The sequence below is a fragment of the Lipotes vexillifer genome, unplaced genomic scaffold (assembly GCF_000442215.2).
Source record: "Lipotes vexillifer unplaced genomic scaffold, Lipotes_vexillifer_v1.1 scaffold1586, whole genome shotgun sequence".
NCBI classification, from domain to species: Eukaryota; Metazoa; Chordata; class Mammalia; order Artiodactyla; family Lipotidae; genus Lipotes; species Lipotes vexillifer.
Window position 1 is genome coordinate 441,866 of NW_006792103.1, and position 15,625 is coordinate 457,490.

The following is a 15,625-nucleotide window of genomic DNA, read 5'->3' on the forward strand; positions in this document are numbered from 1 at the left end:
AAATCTTATGCATTAAAAAAACAAAAAACTTAGAGCTAATATTGCAGGTAATATCTTAACGTCTCTTTTGGACCCAAGGCTGTATGATTTATAATGATGATGCCAAGGATTTTCAAAATGTGTATGTTTGTGTCATGGACTCATTTGTTGCTTTGTCCACTCTGAATTATTAATTCTTATAATTTACTATGGAAAAACAATTTTTCATTCTTCATGATTTATTTGGTTTTCTCAGTTATAAAAAGTAATGACCGGGGCTTCCCTGGTGGTGCAGTGGTTGAGAATCCGCCTGCCGATGGAGGGGACACGGGTTTGTTCCCCGGTCCGGGAAGATCCCACATGCTGCGGAGCGGCTGGGCCCGTGAGCCATGGCCGCTGAGCCTGCGCCTCCGGAGCCTGTGCTCCGCAACGGGAGAGGCCACAACAGTGAGAGGCCCGCATACCGCAAAAAAAAAAAAAAAAAAAAAGTAATGACCTTATTGTGAGCAATTTTTAGATTTTTGATAAATGTGTTTTTCTCTATAAATCTCTAAAAATTAATGATAGTTTTTAAAAAATGATGCTATGGCAAATTACCATGTATTTTGGATTGTTTCTCTATATACAGACACTAAATGTATCATTTGTGGAATCAATTATTTTTGGTTTCCCTGATAGCACAGTTAATTAAGTCGTACTCATATTTTATTATGTAATTTAGGAAGCTAGAAACTGTAGAGAGCCATTTTCAGTCTTATTTTTGCTACCATATATATATGACCAAAATGTACATAGAGGTCTCAACCATGCATCCACTCCTCCTGATATTTTTGAATGTTTACTGTGTGCCTAGCATTGTTTAAAATTCTTGTCCCAAAGATGAATAACACATAATCTCTGCTTTCAGGGGGCTCACTTACATAAAATTATTAGGACTTTATGTGCTACATTTATTTAATATAAATGTTTTGGATATATTGGTTTACTATTTTATTGATTTATTTTCAGTACATATACATAATATAATACAATGCAATATAATACAAAAGTTATAAAAATATGTTGTGAAAAGTTTCTTTTCCAAAACTTTTCCCCATTTATCTGTTGTTCTTTGCTAAGGAGAATATATTCATAGAAATGAAATGTAAATAATTTAAAGGCAGGGATACTTGAAAAAGTTTGAATTTAGTTTTGAAAAGGAAATTCAATTTTGAAAAGTGTACTTTCATTTATTGAGTAACCACTATGTGCCAGGCACTTTCCAAATATCTTATTTAATCTATCTAGTCTTGTCACAATTTTATTAATTACAAATGGAGGTTCAATGAAATAAAGTAAGTTACTCATGATCACATGAATATCAAGTAACATAGCTAAGAAATAGAAACTAGTTCTGTCTAAATTCTCCTGAGCCCATTCTCTTTGTTCATCAGCTATCTTACACAAATTAATGCTTTGGAATTTCAATTGAGTTTACATTAAAATGTTGTTGTTTTTCCCTCAGAAAATGGTTAGGAAATAGATTTTTACAGTAAACCGATAATGATAAACTTGAGTAACTAGTGAAAGAAATTTGGGAAAAGATGTATGAAGAAAAGATTATAGTTTTTAAGTGATACAGTCAATATTTCTTTGCTTGTGTTAATATAAAAGAATAAATAAAAATCATTTTGTCTTGAATTTACATTCCATTATAGATTTACTGTCATCTATATATTTAACTTACAAAAAAATTTACGTTTGCATTCCCTGAGTAAATACTATGTGGCAGTGGGGGAACATCTTTTGGTATTAGGGGGAGAACAATTTGGCATTGAAAAGTTGTCACATATATAATCCAGGTTAATTATGTAACTTTTGTCCACTAAATTTAATATGGAAAGGACTTCAGCATTCATTGACCATCACTTCATTGACTAACAGCTTGACAAATGTTCTCTTCCATTATTCATAAGCATAGTGGCTCATTTTTACAGACAAAGGTAGCAATAGCTAAGGTTCTGGAACCATCATTTCTAAAACACTGATTTGTTTGCTGTGAGTAGCATGCAAAAAAAAATTGGCCCATTTATAGGTGTATACAAATGTTAAAATGTTTGGCATTATATAGGAAGTTATGTGGTTATTAATGGAAATGTTCATATTTTTCCCCTGAATATGTCCAGATATTTTCATAGATCTTGTGGCAGAAAGTGCCTGGCCCATTTTAGGAACAGAAAGGAAGCCAGAGTGACTGAAGCACAGATTAAATGGGGATCATGGAGAGATGTGGGCAGGTGGTGTAGCAGCTTTAAGTGCTGATGCAGAGGTAGAGGCAGAGGCAGAGGCAGCAAGAAAGTTTTTGGTCTCTATTCTGTCTTATTTCATTTTGTTTACATTTATATTAGAGAGTAGAAGTCTTTCACTATGTGGTCTCTTTTCTTTGCCCCTTCTCCCTTTTTTGTAATTCTGATATTATAAATATTTGGTGGCTTAAGTTTTATTTTAGTATCGTTTCATAATATCCTTAGCCTCATCTTTCTTTAGACATTGGTTCCCTTCTAAGGTCTGTGATATAGCTGGGCTGCTTCCTTGAATTAGATTTCCCAAAGCAGGATCTTCCAGACTTTACGCTAGAGGACATATGCTTGGCTGCTAGTACCATGTTGTTAAGCTAGAGTCTTAACGTTCATTATATAAGATTTTACTTATTTTCTCTGTGTTCAGTATATTGCTTTTGCCCTCATCTCTGCTGGTATCCCCTAGTTAATCCCGCTCTGTTTTACCCTCTCCAGAGAAGATGCTGTTAAGCTTCTGCTGAGGTTGGGGAGAGGCATGGAGTGAGTGCAGGAATTTGGGTCCTAATCTTGTTCTTAAAGAGACTTTCAACTTGATTTTAGTCCCATTTTTACTCTTCACTTCTAGAGATACCTGGTGTAGCCAATTTTTGTGACTAATGGGGTTCCAGGATGTTAATTTGCCTCTTTGCTTTCTTCACTGCTACTTTAAGATTCAGCTTTGTTGGGCCTGCTGAAGTCAGTTACCACTTGTCTGTCTGCTTTGCAGCTCAGTAAATTTTGCTACCATTGGATCTGTTAGGGTCCAGGGCAGGCTGCCCCAAAATATGCCTCAATGCATATTGATTATTTTGAATTAAAGTGACTTGAGAAACAGCTGGTGAGAAAAAAAAATGATGTTTAAAAAAATACTCTGAGCTGCCTCTTTCCCCCTAAAAGCAGGAAATAAACCTCCCTTGTGAAGGTATCCTCCCTGTACCAGGAGGGTAGAAAGGAAGCACCCTTATCAACAGTTAGGGAATTCAAGGCTAAGAGACCTGTATAAACAAATTTTATTACGTCTTCATGAGCCTGCAACCCCAAGCACAAGTCCTTTTGTTTTATTAAATCTTCGCAAATAATTGTTTCTTTGTCTAAAAATGATAAATACACAGCCTGCTTTCGTTACCTCAGAGGAACCATTTCTATGGGACCTTCATGCATATGAATTAAATAGTTTTTTTCCCTCCTGTTAATCTGTCTTATGTCAATTTAATTATTAGACCAGCGAACAGAACTCAAGAGGAGTAGGGGGGAAATTTCCTCTCCTTCCTGACAGATCCTAACCCATTCCATTGATAAACAAACAAAACACTATTGTTGTTTCTTTGGGATAGTTTTTGGGAGAGAATGAAACCAAATGCTTGTGTTCATAACCCCACTCTTGGTTAATCTAATAATTTGAGCATAATAGCTCTGGTTTATTAATTATATTCTATCTGTCTACCTATTATCGTCATTGTCTTTATTCTTCTCTCCGTCCCTCTTTCCTTCTCTCTCTCTATCATCTATTTTTGTCTACTTGTTTTGGCAGTTTCTGAGGTGGCTGTGTTTACATTTTCAGTTATAGTTGCTGATTTTTCTGTTTATTCCTGTAGATTTGTTTATTGCTTGATGTACTGGGGTACATATATGAGTATGATGGATATATTTTATTTTGTTGTTTCTGTTACAGATACAGATAAGTAATTCTTTGTCCCCTTAACTGTTTGGTCAGCTATCAGTCAGGGTCCAGTCAGGAGATAAATTTCAAAAGGGAAGTTTTCATATAACAGATGAACTATTTATAGGGAATTAAGTGCTAAACAGGGATAAAAGAGAATGCCCTAGGACTGAAGGAGTACTCAAGGAAAGAAGAAACTTGGAAGCCAGGGTCCCTCCTCAAGGCTGGATTCAGAACTTGTTGGAGAGGACGGAGTTGTAGCCCGTTGGATAGTGGAGAGAGGTTTGTTAGGCTGCCCTGTGCCAGAGCTGGCCACTGTCAGTAGGAAGGATGGTGGGAGGAGAACCACAGTGTGGGGCTGGCTGCTTGAAAGCTTTCCACTTGGGTGCTTGGCAGGGTGAGGGTGGTGGGCAGGTTACCACGGGCCAGCACATGTGTAGGTAGGAAACCCTCAACTGGAGGCTGTTGGGAGTGAAACTACTTGCTGGGGTATTGATGAAGTTCACCAAAAATCTGCTTTGGGGGAGTACCGTTGAACTTTCTGGGAAGTGGGCTGGGGTACTGGCTGACTTCCTAGAAAGCTGCTAGCAAGTTACCTGTGGAATGTGCTATTGAATTCTATGGGAAACTGGATGAACACCCTCAGAACCCACTGGATATCCACTCTTGGGGGTCTCTGCTGAACTCACCACTGAGAAGCCAGTTGGGATTCTCATGGACCTTACTGGGAAGCTGCCCATGCAGTGCTGCTGACCTCTAGTTTTGTTCTTAGAGTGTTTGCCATTATCTTGAGACCCATAGTCATGCTCACTTACGCACCCAAATATAGTGCAGAGCTTTGCTCTTCTTTGAAAGCATGAACAGACAGTACAAAGAAAAGGAAACACATAGTAAAATAAGTGCAAATTAAAATTTCAATAAAATTGATAAAGACTAAAAAGTTGGATACATTGTCTTGTTGAGGCTGTGGGAATGACATTCTCATACACTGTTAGTGGAAATAGAAATTAATACAACTTTAGAGAGGGCAATTTGGAATACTGAACAAAATTTGAAATGTTCCTCAATTCTACCACAGGGAAATTATCCTAGAGTTATACTTGCACATATGCAATGTGACATGTACAAAAATATGTTTATAATAGCAGAAGTTTAGCTATAATCTGGTTAACTAAGTTGTGGCATATCCATACAAAGTAATAATTCATTAATATAAATGTGATAGTTCTATATGCACCAATACAGAAAAAAATCCAAGATATATAAGTAAGATAAAATTAAGGTACAGACCATTTGTGTAAAAATCATATGTCTATATAATATCTGTCAGAATATATAGAAGAAAATGTTGCTAACAAGAACATGAAGCAGGAGGAAAGCAAACAGAAAGCACACATTGTGAAAAAACAGGAAAGTACACGTTCTTTCTCTTCCAGTCTTGTAGTCTCCCACTAGCACCTCCTAATGGCAGAGCCTACTATAGGGCCAGCTGACAAAGCAGAAGTGGGTGATGGGTGATATCACAGCATCAGAATCAGAGTCAAGTGTAGAGGGTAGGTTTGGAGCTGAGAAATAATAATAACTGGCACATCTTATCTGTTTCAGAACTCCGATCAGATGGTACATGTTTTCTAGTTTGTTGTTCTGCTTTTTAAGTTGTAGGCCATAGTAGATTCAGCCTGCCACAGTCATGATATATTATCCTTTTTATATTTTGCTGGATTCAGTTTGCTGATCGATTAAGGATTTTTGGATCTGTGCTTATAGGGGACGTTAGTCAGTAGTTCTCTTTTCTTGAATTGACTTTTCCTAGTTTTGGTATCAGAGTAATAATGCTGGCTGTACAAAACAAGATGGAAAGTGTTCTCTCTTCTGTTTGTGAAAGATGTGTGATTTTGTGAAAGATAAATATCTGTGAAAGAATTTTTTTTTTTTTTTTGCGGTACGCAGGCCTCTCACTGTTGTGGCCTCTTCCGTTGCGGAGCACAGGCTCCGGATGCACAGGCTCAGCAGCCATGGCTCACGGGCCCAGCCACTCCGTGGCATGTGGGATCTTCCCGGACTGGGGCACGAACCCGTGTCCCCTGCATCGGCAGGCGGACTCTCAACCACTGCACCACCAGGGAAGCCCGACTCTAGCTATTTAGTAGTTTAGTAGTAGATTTAGTAGTTTTCTGGTAGTGTTTTTAGGGCTTTTATGTATAGTATCATGTCATATGCAAACAGTGACAGTTTAACTTCTTTTCCAATTTGGATTCCTTTTATTCTTTTTCTTCTCTGATTGCCATAGCTAGGACTTCCAAAACTATGTTGAATGAAAGTGGTGACATATGCATGTCTTTAGACTAATATTTTTGACTCTCAACTCAGCACTGCAGGCAGGGTCCATTCTAGCCTCCTCTCTTTGCTTATTTGTAACTTCTTTCTCTGATAGTGAGAAATCTGGGACTCATTATCAACAATTCATTTACTTACTGTTTAACCCTGGCAAACATGTAGAATACTATCAGAATTGCTAACCTGTGCAATGTGAAACAACTTTGCCAATTAGATTGCAGAATTTATATATAGTTTTTTTTTTTTGTCTTTAGCGTTACAGTTTTCTAAACTGTCCTTTCCTAATGTTACCTAGGACAGCAACTTTCCCCCCATCCCTGTCAGTGAGGTTATGCTATACATTTTCCATATACAGAGATTCATTTGTCACATTCTGCATTCCATCCTAGGATTCTCCTGTCCTTCTGATTGACTTTTTTAAAATTTATATATATTAAGGTTTACTCCTTGTAACTATTTTTTGTGTTTTTTTTTTTTCCTGTGGGTTTCGCAGTCATGTATACAGCAACACAGTATCATACAGAATAGTTTTCAACAGTTTCCCTAAAAATTCTTCTGTACCTCTTTGTTGTTAACTCCTCCTGGATCTTAAGTGAAAAGCTTTTAGTTTCTCATCATTCAGTCTGATGTTAGCTGTAGGTTTTTTTGTTATCAAATTGAGGACATTTCCTCAATTCCTTGTGTGTTAAGAGTTTTTATCATGAATGGTTCTTGGATTTTGTCAAATGCGTTTTCTGCATCTGTTGATGTAGTCATATGATTTTTCTTCTTTAGCCTGTTGATGTGATAGATTACATGAACTGATTTTCGAATATTGAACCAGCGTACCTGGGATAAACCCAGCCTGGTCATGGTATGCAATAGTTTTTATACATTGTTGGATTCAATTTGCTAATATGTTGTTGAATATATTAGCATTTGATCATGAGAGATGTCATAATTTTCATTTATTTTAATGTCTTTGCCTAGTTTTCATATAAAGGTGATGCTGCTCTAAGAGAATGAGTTTTAAAAGTGTTCCCTTGGCTTCCTTTTCTGGGAAATTGTAGAGGATTGGTATCATTTCCTCTTTAAATGTTTGGTAGAATTCACAGATGGAACTGTCTGGAACCTGGTGATTTCTGCTTTGCAAGGTTATTAGCTATTGATTCAATTTCTTTAGTAGATGTAGACCTATTCAGATTATCTGTTTCTCCTTGTGTGAACTTTTGTAGATTGTATCTTCCAAGAAAATGGCCCATTTCATCAAAGTTATTAAATTCCTGGGTATAGAATTCTTCTTAACATTTTTAAAATCATTTTTAATGTCATGGAATCAGTAGTGATGGACTGTCTTTCATTTCTGTTATTAGTAATTTGTGGCTTCTCTCTTTTACTTGACTAATCTAGATAGGGGTTTATCATTTTATTGGTCTTTACAAAGAGGGAGCTTTTGGTTTTGTTGATTTTTATCTGTTGATTTCATATTTTAAATTTCACTGATGTCTGCTCTAATTTTTTTTTTGAAGAAAATAGGCTTATTAACTTAAAAGAACTTGAAACAAGTATTCGAAAGAAATTTGTGCCTTTATTAGAATGGTGTTAGGCTTTAAAAATGACCAATTTTGGTAATCAAATGATTCATTTTTTTGAATAAGAAATGACACTAGAGCTGCAATACTGGTCCAACAGTCTTATTTTTACTTTTCCTTTAAAGCAAGAAACAGAATGAGAGTTAAACAGAAAGCACTGGCAGGCGTCAGTTAATCCAAGATAATAGCTTCTTAGTTCCAAAAGCACTTGCAAAGAAAACCGTGGGGGAGCACAAGGTATGAAAGCAATTCATAATTACTGGAATCCCTTGAGCGTGTGTCTTCACCAAGTGTCATAGGCTACTTTTTGAATTTGTCCTTTACTTGGTCACTTTTTTCCCTCAAATACTAGTTTGCCTGTGACTTTTCCCTGAAAGTGTAAAAAGTATGAAATACAAACAAGCTCTTGCATTGTACACTTAGAAGTGTACAATTCAAGCATTACAGAGCTATCTACATACCCTCAAATCTTGGCTAATTCAATAGCATAGAACCTATCAGGGCACAGAAAGAACTAACACCTGCTTCTTTTTGTTACACATACAATTCAAATATTGAATCTGAAGAAAAACATTTAATCATTTTGTCTTTCCTCTACATTCCCATGTTGATAAACTTACTAAAATATTCCTGTGTAATTTAGTTTGGTCTTATTATTTCAAGTCAGGGTTAAAACCTCAGAACCAGCCATCCAGACAAAAAAGGCAATCAGAAAGATTATTTCTTCCTCACTTCCCTAACCCCAGTGACTGCGAAGTTAATTTTATGACTTAACTCCAAACACTGGATAGTGATGACAAATGCTAGGCCCAATTTCTTCATAATCCTTTTTGGTGTGGCATACATGGTAGAATTCAGGTGTAGAAGCCAGCATGGATCCTCCAAACCACATTGCATGTGACTGCATTTTGGGTGTGATGACTTGTACATCAGTAGGTTTTTGTCTTAGTCTACCACCACTCAGCCCCTCACTTAATTTCAGCCTGGCATCTCCAGTTCTTTTCAAATCTCTTTGCAAGTGATGTCCAAAGTCCCTGATCCAAAGTCCCCGAACATGGTTGAATATCCAGAGAGGACAATATTCTTGTTGAGAGGATCTATGACATCAGTAGGACAATTGTGATTATTTACTTCATCTACAACTTCTGAGATAGGTTGAGTAAAGCCTGGATTAGCAAACTCTAGATGAAAAAAATGTCACGTCCCAAGAATCTCTTAATAACCAACACCAGTGGAGAATTCTTTCTTTGAGATAACATTGATTCCAGTATACTGTTTAATCCACTTTGCTCCTTCTGTGTCATACTTGTTAAATTCTTTGACCAAATCTGGGCAGGCATAACTATAGTGCTCCATTAATGTTCCCAAGGATTTCTCTGATGGATTCTTACTTTTGCATCTCTCAGCAATTGCTGAATAAAATGTTATATTACATACATGTAAAATATGTTATATTACATCCTGTGTTATATACACAGCTGTTATATTACAGCTGTGCTTAATACAGCTGCCAATTACATACCCTTCAGCCACAGGGATGACATGGGTGACACTGTCTCCACTGTCTATTACCGTATTGCTCTAATTTTTATTATTTCCTTCTGCTTGTTTTAGATTTAATTTACTCTTTTCCCCCCCTAGTTTCCTAAGGTGGAAGTTTATTTTATAGATTTTAGATCTTTCTTTTTTCCCTAACATATGCATCCAATGCTAGAAATTTCCATCTAAGCACATATTTAGCTGCATCTTGCAAATTTTGATACATTTTTATTTTCACTTCAGGTGAAATATATTCATAATATTTCAAATTTCTTTTGAGAATTCTTTGACCCTTGTGTTATTTAGAAATGTATTGTTTAATCTCCAGATATTTTTGGATTTCCTACTACTGTTCCGTAATTGATTTCTAGTTTAATTTGACGCTTTGAACTCAAAGCGTACTTTGTATAATTTGTATTCTTTTAAGTTTGTTGAAGAGTGTATTATGGCTTAGAATGTGGCCTGTCTTGGTGAATATTCCATATGAGTTTGAGAATAATGTGTATTCTGCTATTATTGGATGAAGTACTATAGAACGTCAGTTAGATCTGTTTTATTGATGATGCTATTCAGCCCAGCTATATCCTGGCTGATTTTCTGCCTACTGGATTTGTCAGTTACTGATAGAAGTGTGATGTCTTTAACTGTAATAAAGGATTTGTATATTTCTTGTGCCTCTTGTATTTTGACATTTTTTTCCTCTTGTATTTTGACATTCTATTGTTAGGCTCTGCAAATTAAGGATTATTATGTGTTCTTGGGAAACTCACCCCTTTTTCATTATGGAGTGCCCCTCTTTATCTTTGATAATTTTCCTTGCTCTGAAGGTCACTGTCTGAAATTAATGTAGATTCTCCAGCTTTCTTTTTATTAGTGTTAGAATGGTATATCTTTCTTCATGACTTTACTGTGTCTTCTATTTAAAGTGGTTTCTTGTAGAAAACACATTGTTGGTGCTCTCTCTCTCTTTATTTTTTTGTGTACTTTGACAGTTTCTACCTTTTAATTGGTCAATTTAGATCACTCACATTTAAAATGATGATTGATATAATTGGATTAATAGCTATCATATTTGTAACTGTTCCAATCATTGCCTTTGTTCTTTGTTTACTTTAGAGTTCAGCATTTTATATGATTTGATTCCATTTTCTCTCCTCGCTTTGCATATGAATTATACTTCCTTTTTTAAAAATAATGTATTTTAGTGGTTGCTGAAGAGTTTGCAACTGATTCAATAATTTATAACTAATCCAAGCCTACTTTCAGATAACACTGTACCACCTCAGGGGTAGTATAAGTACTTTATAAAAGAGTATTCCTAATTTTCCCCTCTTGTACCTTGAAAGTTGGTATCATTCATTTCACTTATCCCTAAGCTATAATCATCAAATACATATGTTACTACTATTATTTTGAACAAACTTAGATCAATTAAGAATAAGAAAAAGAAAAGATTTTATTTTGCCCTCATTTATTCCTTCACTAATGCTCTTCCTATTTTTTATATAGATGTTCCAACTTATATCATTTTCTTCTCCCTTTTTTTACACTCTTTGCAAGGCAGGTCTATTGATGACAAATTCCCTCAATTTTTCTTTGTCTGAGTAGGTACATTTCTCCTTCACTTTTGAAGTGAATAATTTCACTGGACACAAAGTTCTAGGTTGGTGGGTTTTTTTTCTTTCAACAATTCAGATATTTTATTCCACTTTCTTTTTGCTTGCATGGTTTCTGAAGAGAAGTCCAAAGTAATTCTTATGTTTGTTTCTCTGTAGGTAAGGTGTTTGTCTTCTTTCTGGCTTCTTTCAGAATTTCCTTTTTGTCTTTGGTTTTCTGCAGTTTAAATAGGATTTGCCTAGGTGTAAAAAAATTTTTTTATATTAATTCTGCTTGGTGTTCCTCATGCTTCCTAGATCTGTGGCTTGGAGTCTGTCATTAATTGTGGAAAGTTCTCAGTCGTTATTACTTCAAGTTTCTTCTGTTCCTTTCTTACTTCTCCTTCCAGCATTCCCATTGCATGTATATTATACCTTTTTGTAATTATCCCACAGTTCTTGGACATTCTGTTCCATCTTTTTCTTTCTTTTCTCTCTGTGCCTTTCAGTTCTAGAAGTTTTTATTGACATATCTTCAAGTTCATTTATTCTTTCTCAGCTGAGTGTAGTCTACTGATGAGTCCATCACAGGCATTCTTCATTTTTGTTACAGTGTTACTTATCTTTAGAGCTTCCTTTTCATTCTTTCTTAAACAATTTATTTCTCTGCTTACAGTACCCATCTGTTCTTGCATGTTGTACACTTCTTCCATTAGCACCTTTAACATATTAACTGTATTTATTTTGCCCAATTCCAGTTCTCTGCCTTATCTGAGTCTGTTTCTGATGTGTGCTTTGTCTCTTCAGACTGTTTTTTCTTGCCTTTAGAGTGCCTTGTATTTTTTGTTGAAAGCTAGACAAGGTTTATTGGGTAAAAGGAATGTAGGTAGATAGCCCAGTAGATAGTCCTTTAATGTGGCAGATTTTATATTTATCTGGCAGTGTGTAGTAATTGGTGTAGCTGTGGTGTCAGAGGCTAAAAATTTCCTCTACTGTCCTTAAATTTTTTCCAGTTTTTTTTTTTTGTGGTAAGATATACAAACATAAAATATTCCATCTTAACCACTTTTAAGTGTATAGTTCAGTTTCACTAAATACATTCATAATGTATTTATGCATTAATGCATTACCACCAACCATCTCAAGAATGCTTTCATGTTGTAAATGTGTCATACACCATGACCAAGTGGGAATTATCCCAGTGATACAAGGATGGCTCAATTATCTGAATCAGTGTGATCACATAAATCAATGCGATACATCATGTTAACAAATTGAAGAAAAATCATATGATAATTTTACTAGATGCAGAAAAAGCTTTCAACAAAATTCAACATCCGTTTATGATAAAAACTCTCAACCATGTGGGTATAGAGGGAAGATACTGCAAGATAATAACTGCTGTATATGACAAACCCACAGCTAACACATCATACTCAGTGATGAAAAGTTGAAATCATTTTCCTCTAAGATCAAGAACAAGACAAGGACGCCTACTGTCACTACTTTATTCAACATAGTATTGGAGGTCCTAGCCACCACAATCAGACAAGAAAAAGAGATAAAAGAAAATCCAGATTGGAAAGGAAGAAGTAAAACTATCACTGTTTGCAAATAACATGATACTATATGTAGAAAATCCTAAAGATGTCACCAGAAAGCTATTAGAACTCATCACTGAATTCAGTAAAGTTGCAGGATACAAAATTAATATATAGAAATCTGTCACGTTTCTATACACTAACAAAGAACTATCAGAAAGAGAAATTAAGAAAACCATCCCATTTACAATTGTATCAAAATGAATAAAATAGCTAGGAATAAGTCTAACCAAGGACATAAAAGACCTGTACTAAGAAAACTATGACATTGATGAAAAAAATTGAAGATGACACGAACAAATGGAAAGACATACTTGCTCATGGATTGGAAGAATATTGTTAAAATGACCATACTACTCAAGGCAATCTACAGATTCAGTCCAGTACTCATCAAAATACCAATGACATTTTTAACAGAACTAGAACAAATAATTCTAATATTTGTATGGAAACACCAAAAACTCCAAATAGTCAAAACAATGTTGAGAAAGAAGAACAAAGCTGGAGATATCACAGTCCCTGATTTCTTCTAAGAATTTTACAGTTTTAAGTATTAAATTTAGGTCTTTGATTGATTTTGAGTTAATATTTGCATATGATATTAAGCAAGGATCTAACTTCATTCTTTTTCATGTGGATAACCAAATTTTCCAGCACCATTGTTGAAAAGCCTGTCCTTTCCTCATGGAATGGTCTTGGCACACTTGTCAAAATCCAGTTGACTTTATGCATATATGGCATTTATTTCTGGGCTCTCTATTGTATTCCGCTGGTCTATGTCTGTCTTAATGCCAGTACCACACTGATTACTGTACCTTTGTTGTAAGTTTTGGAATCAGGAAGTGTGATTCCTGTAGCTTTGTTCTTACTTTTCAAGATTATTTTGGCTATTTGGGCTCCCTTGAGATTCCATATGAATTAAGGATGACTTTTTGTATTTTGGCAAAAACATCATTGGGCTTTTGATAAGGACTGCATTGAATCTATAGATTGCTTTGTGTAGTATTTAGATATTGATCTGTGGTTTTCTCTTCATGTAGCATCTTTGTGTAGCTTTGGTATTATGGTATTGGTGATCTCAAACAATGTGTTAGGGAGTGTTCCTTCCTCTTAAATTTTTGGGAAAGTTAGAGAAGGATTGGTATTAGTTCATTTTTGGTATTAGTTCATGTTTGGTAGAATTCACCAGTGAAGGCATCAGGTCTAGAGCTTTTCTTTGTTGAGATTTTTGATTAATGGTTCAATCTTTTTACTAGTTAGAGGCCTATTCAGATTTTCTATTTCTTTGTGATTTCTTGGTATGTTTTGTGTTTGTAGGAATTTGTTCATTTCATCTAGGCTGTCCAATTTGTTGGCATAAAGTTGTTATAGTACTCTCATATTCCTTTTTATTTCTGTAGAACAGTAGTAGTGTTATCACTTCCATTTATGATTTTAGTAATTTGGTTCTTTTCTCCTTTTTTCTTAGGCCGTCTAACAAAATCTTTCATTTTGTTAACCTTTTCAAAGAACTAACTTATAGTTTCATTGAGTTTCTCTATTGTATTTTTTTCTATTTCATTTATTTCTGCTGTAATTTTTTATTATTTCCTCCCTTCTGGTGGCTTTGGGTTAATTTGTGTTTCTTTTTCTAGTTTCATAAGTACAAAATTAGGCTTTTGCTTTGAGGTCTTTCTTGTTTGTTAATGTATGGATTGGCCAAAGAATTTGTTCAGGTTTTTTTTTGTATCACCTTACGGAAAACCCCAAATGAACTTTTTGGCCAATCCAATAATTGTTTATAGTTATAAATTTCTTGCTTTGCACTGCTTAACCACATCCCATAAATTTTGGTACATTTTTTTGTTTTGTTTTGTTTTCATTTGTCTCTGAGTATTTTCTAATTTCCCTTTTATTTTCTTTTACCCATTGTTTTTAAAGTGTATGTTGTTTAATTTCTACAAATTTGTGATTTCTCTAGTTTTCCATTTCTCACATTATCCTGTTGTGTTTGAAGAAAATATTAGGGTGGCCAAAAATTTCGTTCGGGTTTTTCCATAACATCATATGGACACACCCGAATGAACTTTTTGGCCACTCCAGTACTTTATGTCATCTCTACATTTTAAAGTCTACTGAGACTTAATTAGTGGCCTGACGTATGGTCTTTCCTGGAAGATGTCCCATTTCCACTCGAGAAGAATGTGTTTCCTGTTCTTGTTGGGTATTGTATTCTATATGTTTGTTTGACTTAGTTGGTTTATTGTGTCTTGGTGTGGATCTCTTTGATTTCATCTTTTGTGGAATTTGTTCATTGTCTTTAATGTTTATATTAATATATTTCATCAAATTTAAGAAAATTTCAGCCATTATTTCTTCAAATATTCTTTCTCTCTCCTCCTCTGGAATTCCCACATCAAACCAATGTCTGCTTAGTGGTGTCCCACAAGTCCCTTAGACTGTCTTTTCTTCAATCTGTTTTCTTTCTGTTCTTCAGATTCAGTACTTTTCATTGTTTCATCTTCAAGTTCACTGATTATTTCTCTTCCCTCCTCAAATCTGCCTCTGCATCCTTCTAGTGAATTTTTCATGTCCGTTTTTGTACTTTTTTGGGAAGGGGGAAATTTGTCTGGTCTAATAATTGACACAAGGCAGATTAACAGAAAAAAAAATTAATTTGTATGCACAGAGGTCTCATAGAAATGGAACACCTGAAGTGACCAAGGCAGGCTGTTTATAAAAAAAAAAATAATTTTAGACAAAGAAACAATCATTTGTGAAGATTTAACAAAGGGGCTTGTACTTGTGGTAACAGACTAATGAAGAAGTCACACAGATTTTTTTATACAGCTTTCTTAGCCTTGAATTTCTTAATTCTGTTGATAAGGATGCTTTCTATACTTTGGGTGTGGGGGGATACTTTCACATTGGAGATTTCTTTCTTGCTTTCAGGGGGAAAGAGAAGGATCAGAGTGTTGTTTTCTTTTAAGTATTGTTTTTTTTTTCCCTCACCGACTGATTCTCTAGTAACTTTAATTCAAAATAA

The 15,625-nt window shown here is 35.0% G+C and overlaps 1 protein-coding gene and 1 pseudogene across 2 annotated transcripts in view; one reads left to right on the top strand and one right to left on the bottom strand.

Annotated features, from left to right (window-relative positions):
• Positions 1-15,625, top strand: part of RIMS2 (regulating synaptic membrane exocytosis 2) — a 583,562-nt gene that overhangs the window by 88,487 nt on the left and 479,450 nt on the right. The window lies entirely within an intron of this gene.
• On the bottom strand, positions 8,629-15,170 carry LOC103078217 (actin-related protein 3 pseudogene; annotated as a pseudogene).